The sequence below is a fragment of the Polypterus senegalus genome, chromosome 2 (assembly GCF_016835505.1).
Source record: "Polypterus senegalus isolate Bchr_013 chromosome 2, ASM1683550v1, whole genome shotgun sequence".
In the NCBI taxonomy this organism is placed as follows: Eukaryota; Metazoa; Chordata; class Cladistia; order Polypteriformes; family Polypteridae; genus Polypterus; species Polypterus senegalus.
The window spans coordinates 115,745,981-115,757,556 of NC_053155.1; positions in this window are offsets into that span (position 1 = coordinate 115,745,981).

Here is an 11,576-nt window from a genome sequence, read left to right on the forward strand (position 1 = left end):
TTTCTATTTAATTAGTTTATATATGCTAATGCATGACTGTTTATTTTCCATTATGTCGAAGTGAAAAATATGCGGAAGATTCTCACTCCTCTTAATTATGAGTCAGCAGTTCTTACCTCTAAACCACACAAGCAGTCATGTCAGTGTTGTACCCTAACCCGATTTATTTTCCTTCGGTTATATTCTTGAATAAAAGCGCACTTATTTTGTTATATGTGTATCTTTTGTGAGTTTATTTGATATTTGAATTTCAGTCTTGACACATTATACACTTCATGTCAAAATTTTGTCACTAGTACTATAACATGAAAAAAGTTTTTGTTTTAGATGCAGTATGTGTTCAACATTACTTGCCTTGCATTTCCTGTCATCCTACTGTATATTTTCCCAGATCATTGTAGACACGGAACACACATGAAATGCATGTGTTCCAAATAAAAATATATTATTTACCCTATACAACTCCAGGCACCTCACACCTAGATAAAACAGACTTGAGCTGGGAGAACTTTGTCTCAGGATGGGTTAATCTCCAAACAATTCAAAATCAACCATTCCACTATTCGCAAGATCATCTATAAGTAGAAAAGATTTCAAACATCTGACAGCAGAATGCAAGATGCCAAAACAAGTCTGACAGTCCTAGAATTTCATCATGGGACCTACAGGTAGCATTAAGTGTAGCAATAGAAAGAGGCAGCACAAATGAGATCTACATAGGAGATGTGCCAGGAGGAAACCTTTACTTTTCAGAAAAAACATTAAGGCAAGGTAAGATTTATCCATGTAGACTTAGGCAAAGACCAGGGGCCTCATGCATAAATGGTGCGTGTGCACAAAAATGTTGTGTACGCCCATTTCCACGCTCACTTCACGATGTATAAAAAATAAACTTGGCGTAAAGCCACACACATTTTCACACCAGTTCAAACCATTTCGTATGCAAGTTTTCGGCTCGGTTTTGCAAACTGGTGGCACCTAGCATCAAAGCAGTGCTACTGTTTCTGTGTGGTTTCCCTTTATTTTTTAGATTCACATCCCTGAAGCAGCTTTATCAAATACACTGAAATTAATCTCATATCGTTTATTAGTTTAAGACATCTGATTGTAATCAACCTGTAACAATATAATTATCCACAGAATGGCCAAATTTTTCCAAATGCCATACCTGCCAAAGCATTGTTGCTCTCAGTGCAACACTGAGAGTATTTTAACTCACTGTATCTGAATGTGGAATCACAACTCTACAATATCTGATGGGAAAAAGGATTATCAGGATGCAGCATCTAGCACATGCTGCCTCAGCCATGCTCACAGTCTATTTGAATTTCTTTCTTACAGCAATCGCTTTAAAGCCTTTCCTTTAGAGACTTCGCAGTTCAAAGACAGTTTCATCCCAAGAGTTCTAAACCCACTCAGTCATTCCATCAAGTGCTCCCAGTAGAACAGTTTGTACTTATAAGTACAGTTACCTTACTGAAAATTTGTATTACAATTGTAATATTGCACAACCTGAGCCACTTTATGCACCATTTCACAGTTTCCACTATATGTACATGCTTTCATCTCTATATATAATCTTCATTTGGATCTTGATCTTTGTTTGTCCGCGAATGAATTAGAAGAAGAAGCACTAGATGGCAGTAGAGAGACAGCTAAAACATAAGCATTGCATTAAGAATCTCCTCCAGGCTTATACTACTGAAGACTGTAGTACTCCAATCACACCTCAAAACACAAACATTCAAACTAAACAAATTGTTGTGCTTTAAATTAACTAAAGAGATCTTCATTTAGATCTTGATGTTTGTCCACGAATTCCACGCATGCGTAGACCACCTTCCAGTTTAGTACGTTGTTGTTACTCACGGATGTCAACAATGTGCCGGAATAATGAAAGAGGTGGTGGACAGTGTTACGCTGGTTAGCTCCTGAGGCCTGGTTAGAGAATGAGATTGCCGAAGATAAAAGGTACGTGCCTACGTAACATATGAGTGAAAGAAAGACAGTGGGTAAAATGAATGACAACGTAACAGCACGTTCAGGAAATTATTATTGTTACGTTGTAACCGGCGAGTGCTGCGCGTCTCACAGTTGTACCGTGGCTTGCTCACATGTCAGTGAAGTGATCCCTATTTATGCTTTAAAGAGCCTGGATACCTATATGTCCCCCTTTTATAACCATTGCTCCGTGTATATTGCCTTACTCTTTGGATTGCCACAAAGCAACCTGCGAGATTGGAGAAAGATTGAGAAGACATCGTGAGAGGAAACGATAACGTCATGAAAACGAGATGGATTGTGAACGGACAGAAGCAGAAATGCTACCACACCACTACATAATTACTATTCGGACAGTGATTCCGAGTAGGCCGTTCGTATCGAATCAATGTCCAAGGGTTTTCTTTTGTAATTTTGTTTCCATTATAAAAAATCATAATGCTGTGCGACGAAGGGCCCAGTTCACGACTGGTAGCCGCGTTTAAACAGGGAGCCCTTCACAGACAACTTTAACACGCTCAACTTAGTTGGGCACACAATATTATTGTTATTATTACTGTCATTTTATCATTTTATAGGAAAATAAGTTTATGGAGAATTTGCATATTGAATCTCATTGTACTATACAATAATAAAGGAATTTAATTCAATAGAAGAAGGCGCATATTTATATATGATGACGACTCGCTTCTAAGTCAATTTAGATTTCCAAGTGCTATCTTCTTGGAGCTCTTGATATAATTTTTTAAGATCAAATACAGTAAAGTATGTATATTACATCATACAGATACATTTTTAACTTAATTTAAGTAATGTATATTGATAATAATTAAACATGTGAGGGCGCGGTGGCTCAGCAGTAGTGATGAGCTGGCGTCACCGTTCAGGGATTGTTTCTACCTCCACCTGTACACTTGCTGGAACTGGTGCAACCCTGGATGGATAAATGGATGGAATAGTTAAACATGTACAGCGAAGATATTTCAATGAACCTTTAAAGTTTTGAAGAATCAGTGTTCTAAGCTTACAAATGGCTTGACATTTATTACAAAGCTAATTGTGTGGTGATTGGTTACAAGGAGAAAGAAAAGGAAGGACTGGAATTGGGGGTTAGTATGTTTGAAAGAGACAGAATTGCTGCAATAAATTATTTAATCGAGGGTCGCACACAGCGCAGCAAGCATCTTTCAGGAGGTAGGAACAATCTCTAGACGGGGCTCTAGCTCATCACTACCACTGCGCCACTATGCCCCCATGTTTAATACATGCTTTAATTCCTATCGTTATGAAAATTATATGAAGTATACAACTTAGCATTTAAATTGTTTAGAGAGCTGAAATATCATGAATGTAATGGATTCTGTGTCCTGTCGGCATAAGAGAAAGCCCATTTAAGAAGCATGTAGTTATTCACACACATAAAGTACATAGAAGAACACATAGAATATGAAGCATTTAACGTGCCACTTTAGTTACGATAGGATCTGAGAAACTCCAGTAAATTAAACATTGACTTTAAGATTAAGTTTATGACATTCTACTTTAATGACAAAATAAACTACAAGATTGAAGTGGACATTTGACGTTTTTTTCACTGTGTCCCTATTTTTTTTTCTTTTCTCTCTATTTTTCCGTATGACACTCAGATGCTGGGCTACAACTCACCTTTTCATGGCGACTTTGATATCTGACCACTTCTTTTTTATTTTGGGCACTGAACTTGAATTTTCAAGTGTCTCCACACTCTGTATCACTTGATCAACTTCCTTTTGTTGTTTATACCACTGCTTAAGCCAAGAGATAGTATGTTTTTTCTTGCCTCAACTTTGCATTCGCTGAAAACTTTCTTTTTCACAAGCTTTTTCCATTGTCTTTTAAGTGAACACTTAATAGAAAGAGCTATTTATATTGATTAGCATATAAAGATATACAAAATTCTGGGAGGAGTTGGGGTGGGGTTTTAGGTGAGTACATGAGAGTTAGTTTTCACATTGACCGCAATTTATGTAGCAGAAGTGCGTGGAAGTTGGCTTACACACAGTTTTGTGCATCTGAATTCTTTTGTGTGTATGCACATTTCCACTTTTGTCCATACGCCATGTTTTACTGTGAATTCTACGCATGGTGTTATGCATGAGGCCCCGTCAGAACATTGTGGCCTGGGCAGATAACTCAAAGACAGAGTTATTTGGCCACATACATAAAGAAATGTTTGGTGAATACCAGAGACAGCATTTGACCAGAAGAATCTGATACCAACTGTAAAGTACGGTCATGTCACACATGCAAACCACACTTTGGGATACAGTTTACAGGTTCCAATAATTGTATGTTACCGCTAGACCAGGGGTTGGCACTGCACTCTAACTCTTTCTCCTCTTTTACCTGAAGAACAACTGAAGAACCAGTCCAATAATCACTTCCAGCTAAAGAATACCTCATTATGTCATTTCCGGTTCCACCTCTCAAGGTCCCAACTCCAGGTGATGCCACTCCGATCCCAAAAGGCCACTTTCTTGTTATATGCCAACCATTTCTGTATTAGTCAGTTCTATTCTGGACTCAAGTCTGTAAAGACCTATTCAATTGTGCCAGTATACACTGCTAAACGACGATGGTCCCCAACCCTTTGACTTTGTTTTTGTGTGTTTTGTTACAGTGGTCAATATATTATAGTTTAGGACTGCTTTGCTGCATTAGGGCCTGAGCAGCTCACCTTCACAGAATTCACTATGAATTCTTCATTGCACCAAATCGTGCTTGAGGATAACTTGAGACCTATCAGAAGATTGTAGCTCCATTGATGGACTTTGCTAAGTAACAATGGCCTTAAACATACTGTATCAGTAAATCCACCAAGGAATGTCTGAAAAGAAACAAATGGAGGGTTCTGGTCAACTCAAAGTCTAGCTCTAAATCAGATTGAGATGCTGCGGGAACATTTGAAACAAGCTATACACACAATATACTCTTCTAACTTTGAATAAGGCGCTATATAAGCGCCCAACCCGACACAGATTCACACTGAGGCACGTATAAATTGAACAGAAATCTTTTTATTTTCTCTTCAGCCGTGGGGCACATCTTCCCCATGTCCCACAGGCCCAACACAGTCCCAGCACTTAAACACAGTCCAAACACTCTTCCCCTGTGGGGCACGTCTTCCCCATGAACCCCACAGGTATAACACTGTCCCAAAGCACCTTACTTTCAATCAATCAACATTTATTTATATAGCACATTTTCATACAAAAAAATGTAGCTCAAAGTGCTTTACTTTAAACACAGCAATCCTTCCGCTGGCACCACCACTCCTCTCAGGCAACCTCGTCCTCTTCCTCCCAATTCTGGCCCAGAGTGGTGGTTGCTGGCTCCTTTTATGGCCCTCCCAGGAGTGCTCCTGGTGCTTGCTCACCTGTTCCCAATTGCACCCCCGTGTGGGGCCGATGATTAAACCAGCTGGGCTTAACTATCTCTGCCTCGCCCCCTGGCGGCCATCCTGGGTCCCCACAGGGTTGGGGAGAACTCCATTTCCCATGAAATCCTGCAGGAAACTGAGGCATCATCAACCAGGGAGGCTGCCACCAAGCATCCCGGGGGAGGTACTGAGAAGTCCATGGCTGCTCCCCCGGACCATATACAGCAGGGTCGTCCCAACCGGGCATGGGACCCGGCTGTCCATTACATAACATAACACAGAAGAAAGAACTGTGGAGGAGGAGTGAGAAAAACATTCTCCTAGTCAATGTCTGGGACTGCTAGACAATTATATGAAATGCCTTTTTGAGGTAGTTTCTGCCAAAGGGGGCAATACCAGCTACTATTAGAACCAAGGGTGTACTCACTATTTCCAAAGAGGGGAATGGAATGATATATCTGTGAATACATTATTGCATTGTCTTTATCTAAAGGTGTACTTACTTTTTCACATGACTTGTGAAAGGTGTGGGAGAAAAAAAACAAAAAGATATGAAGAGAACATTCTGACTCCACGCAGATCATGTCAGGGCTAGGATTCAAATTCAGAATTCTGACATTTGTTAGATGGCAATGCCAGCTTCTGCCCCAGAAGTTCATAGGAAAGAAAGGTAATACATCATATTCATTGGGTTTCTTTAACACGCATGTATGACATACAGTTCATCTTTTTAATCCAAGTTCATTCATTCTCCAAAACAGTTTGTTCCAGTACAGGTTCATAAAGACATATTCTAGGAAAGTAAGGAACCAGTGCTGGACAGGGCACCAATATACTTCATGACTCACACACCCACACTAACTCAATTATATTGGGGTCATTTGGCCAAGCAAACTAAATAGCATATCGTTTAACTGTGGGAGGTACCTGTAGAACCCTTTGGAGATTTTATTTATGTATAGTTATCACAGTTACTAAAGACCAGGGGCCTCATGCATAACGTTGTGTGTAGAATTCGCACTATAACATGACGTAAGCACAAAAGCCGAAATGTGCTTACGCACAGAAAAATCCAGATGCAGGAATCTGTGCGTTCGCCAACTTCCGCGTTCTTCCGCTACATAAATCCTGGTCAGCGTGAAAAGTAATGCGCGTGCACGCGCGTGCTGTCCCGCCCCAACTCCTCCCAGAATTACGCCTCTTTGAATATGCAAATCAATATAAATAGCCCTTAAGCTCAGCCTTCTGTGAAAAGACAATGGAAAAAGCATGGGGGAAAATATACGAATTTCAGCAAATACCAAGTGGAGGCAAAGGAAAAACATAGTATTTGTTGATTTAAACAGTGGTATATTCAACAAAAGGAAGTTGATCGAGTGACATAGCATGTGGGAGAAACTTCGAAAGCTCAAGTTCACAAAGTCACACAGTGCCAAAATAAAAAAGAAGTTGTCAGATATCAAAGTCGCCATGAAAAGGGAGTCATAGCCCACCGTCTGAGCTTATTGGGGTACAGACAAAAAAAAATAGGCACACAGTGGGAAAAAAGCACGAAATGCCAACTTTAATCTCGAAATTTCCACTTAAATCACATAGTTTATTTTGTCATTAAAGTAGAACATCATAAACTTCATCTTAAAATCATTTAATTCAGTAGTTTCTCAAATCCCATCGTAACTAAAGTAGCAAGTTAAATGCTTTGTTTTGTATTTGATCTTCAATGTGCTCTATGTGTGTGAATCACTACGTGCTTCCCTTCTTTCTCTTTCTCCGACAGGACACAGAATCCATTACATTTGTGATATTACAGCTCTCTGAATAATTAAAATACTGAGATGTATACGTGATATCATTTTCATGATGATTGGAATGAAAGCATGTTATTAAACATGAGAACACAATGGAGCAGTGATTGTTCATGTCTCACACAAAATGCTGCTGTGCCATGCGCGACCTTCGATGAAATAATTTATTGTAGCAGTCTCTTTCAAACATACTAACCTGCAATTCCTGTCTTTACTTTTCTTTCCCAAAATATCCAATCACCACACAATCAGCTCTGTAATAGACGTTAAGCCATCTGTAAGCGTATAGCGACGATTCTTCAAAACTTTTAAGGAACATTGAAATATCTTCATAGTACGTGTTTAATTATTCTATCCATCTATCCTTCCAGTGTCGCGCCAGCCTCAGCAAATATACAGTGCAAGGCAAGAACAATACATGAACTTGCTAGCGCTGCGGCACCGTGTCCTCACATGTTTAATTATTAACAATACAGATTATTTAAATGAAGTAAAAGTTTTATCTGTATAATATAATCAACATAATTTGATGCATTTCATCTTAAAAATGATATCGTCATCATATATAAATACGCGCTATATAAAGTGGCGCAGGTTGTGCAATATTATAACTGTAGTGCAAGTTTACAGTGAGGTGATTGTACTTATAAGTACAAACAGTTCTACAAGGAGAAATTGATTGAGTGCGTTTATAGTTCTTGGGATGAAACTGTTTCTGAACTGCGAGGTCCATACATGAAAATCTTTGTGCTTGATACTGTATACCGATAATTCTCTTTCCAATCAGCTGTTGCTGTGATTCCCCACTAGATACAGTGATATAAATACTCCGAGTGGTGTAGTGAGAGGAATATGGTTAAAGATGATCCGCTGTGGCAACCCCTAACGAGAGCAACTGAAAGAAGAAAAAGAAGAAGAAGATGGTGCAGTGAGAGTAACAACGCTAAAGCAGTTATGGTATTTGGAATACTATGGCTATTCCCTGGACCATTATATTGTTACAGGTAATTTACAATTAGATGCATTACACTAATAAACAATAAGCAATTAATTTCAGTGTATTTATAAAGCCATGTCAGGAAAATAAAGGATAACCACACAGGAACAGTAGCTCTGCTTTGATGCTGGGTGCCACCAGTCTGCAAAACCGAGCGGAGAACTTGCGTACGATAGGGTATGAGGTACCGTGGAAAAGTGCATGGCTTTATGCCAAGTGTAGGTTTTATACATCGCGATTAGAACATGGAAACGTTCTTACGCAACATTTCTGTACGCACCATTTATACATGAGGCCCCAGGTGCTGTTGTAGCTTTTATTTTTTCTTCAGATTAATAAGCCACCACCTGAACTTTAAATGACATATTATGTCGGCAAGAAGGTGCTCACAAAAGGGATCACTTATTTTCCTCCAAGTTTTAAAAAACTTTCATTATGTGCTCCCTGGAAATTATAATTTTATAACAATGATGATTACCATTTGGAAGTAAAGAGCATATGATCTCACTCAGTGATTACATCTTAGAAACAGACTGTGTACACTTACTGACTGACACAGAAGGACATTAAGATGCTAAATACTAGGACTGGCATTCAGTTATTTCATTCAAAATATGTAGTTCTTCAGATCTGAGAGCTATATAGTATGTACATTCCTGTATGAGGTACACGGTGTTAACATGCTGTTTTAATGATCAAATGTTTACTAGACTTTTCTTCAGACTTAATAATTATATTTCAGCCAGGGTTCCTCCTCTGACTGGGGTTCAAAGTCATTTTTATATTAATTTTGTTAATTTTGATTCCTTTGTTTATGTTTATATTGTAGGTCATTTAGTTTCTGTTTATCTGTTCTGGGAAGCAGCCCTGACACAGACAGGCAGACACCATAGGTACAAAACCCAACACATGTTTATTATACATTTTCAGTGGAAACACACAGCACACAACCCAAAACATTCCCCCAAAGTCCAGGCCTCTTAACCAATGCCTTCTTCACCGCCTCCACTCCTCTCCTCCAAGCTCGTCCTTCTACACCCCCAACTCCACTCCAACCATTGAATAGAGGAATGCAGCCCCTTTTATAATTATAATCACCCAGACATGCTCCAGGTGCCTCCTGATGAGCCTCCACCACCCCTTCCTAGTGTCGTGGAAGTACCAACTGCGCACCCAGAAACACTCTAGGTGTCCCTGGTCTTCTTCCCCCCAGCACTTCTGGGTGTGGCGGAAGTGCTGAGGACCACGGGCCCCTATAGGGTTGAGCGTCTAAGCTCCATTCCCGTGGTCCCCAAAGCCACCAGGGTGGTCGCCCCCTCGTAGTCTGGAGGAGGCATAAGCACTCCTCCGGTCCTTCAGGGCGTCCTGGCTGGGTACCACCCCCAGCCACTCGCCACACCATGTACCTCTTTTATGTTCCGTGGGTTATCTTCCAAGAGGTGAAGTCACCTGCCCATCACTGTCAAGGGACTGCCATAAGCACTATAAAGGCTAGGACAGGGGTGGCGAATTCCAGGCATCGAGTGCCTCAGTGGCTGCAGGTTTTCATTCTTACCATCTTCTTAATTAGTGACCAGTTTTTGCTACTGATTACTTCTTTTAATTAACTTGACTCGGGCCCCATAGTTGTTTCATTTTCTTTAATTAGCAGTCAAATAATAATGAGACACAAAACAAGCCACCACATGACCAGCTCCCCTGTGCCCATTACACAATATCTGAAATTAAAGAAAGGTGATGTTCTTGGTATGGTTGATCTCTCAGGTCACCAAAACATTTTGACGGTGCTCTTAGAAAGAACAGAAAAACAACAGTTTTCGAAATGTGTGCTGTGGCAGAATGACAGCCACAACAAGCCATGGAATTAAACAACGGGTTTAATTAACAGCAAGAATTGGCTTCCCATTAAGAAAGTGATTGGAGTGAAATTGGTTGGAGTTTGAAGCCCCAGTTTAGCTGGTCATCTGTTAGTTAGTTTCACATTTCTTTTCTGCTTGACTGTCATTTAATGAAGAAAGGAATCAATTCAGATGGCTGAAATCTTCTAACAGGGCTATTAAAGTGATGGGGAAAAAGTTAATTAGCAATGTAAACTGGTCACTGATTAGGAAAAGGGTTAGAATGAAAACCTGTAGCCACTGCCGCACTCCAGGGGCCTCATGTATAACGCCGTGCGTAGAACTCGCACTATAACATGGCGTAAGCACAAAAGCTGAAATGTGCTTACGCACAGAAAAATCCAGATGCAGGAATCTGTGCGTACTCCAACTTCCACGTTCTTCCGCTACATAAATCCCGACCAGCGTGAAAACTAACGCTCGTGCACGCACATTATGTAACGCCCCAAATCCTCCCAGAATTACGCCTATTTGAATATGTAAATCAATATAAATTGCCCTTAGGCGCAGCCTTCTGTGAAAATGGGAAAAGCACGGGGAAAATATAAGAATTTCAGCGAATACCAAGTGGAGGCAAAGGAAAAACATACTATTTGTTCAAATAAACCGTGGTATAATCAACAAAAGGAAGTTGATCGAGTGACATAGCGTGTTGGAGAAACTTGAAAGCTCACATTCACAAATCGCACAGTGCGGAAATAAAAAGAAGTCACATATCAAAGTCGCCGTGAAAAGCCGAGTTGTAAGCCCACTGTCTGAGTGTCATATGAAAGCTTATTAGGGTACAGAGAAAAAAGGCACACAGTGAGGATAAAGCACGAAATATCAACTTCAATCTCGACATTTCCACTTTAATCACGTAGTTTATTTTGTCATTAAAGTAGAACATCATAAACTTCATCTTAAAATCGTTTAATTAACCAGTTTCTCAAATCACATCATAATTAAAGTAGCACGTTAAATGCTTTGTTTTGTATTTGATCTTCTATGTGCTCTATGTGTGTGAATCACTACTTACTTTTTAAACCGGCTCTCTTCCTCCAACTGGACACAGAATCAATTACATTCGTAATATTACAGTTCTCTGAATAACTAAAATACTGAGATGCATACGTGATATCATTTTCATGATGATAGGAGTTAAAGCACGTTATTAAACATGTGTTTCACTTCGATGAAATAATTTATTGCAGCAGTACAATCAGGGGCTCTAGGCTTGTGGTGGCACTGGGCAGAGGAAGAATCGGTGGCTCCTTCGCCCGCCCGTCAGTAAGGTAGCTTATGCACAGTGGGTGGCTGCATAGCCGCCTCGTGTTCATGACACAAGCATTTAACTTTTGCCGAAATTTGTCGCTGTGTTTTTAGCTGTGTTGTTATTTTCTCTTTCTGTTTTATATTCAGTATATATTGGCGTAGCCGTCACTGCTGTCAGTGCTTTTCTTTACCCAAGTAACCGA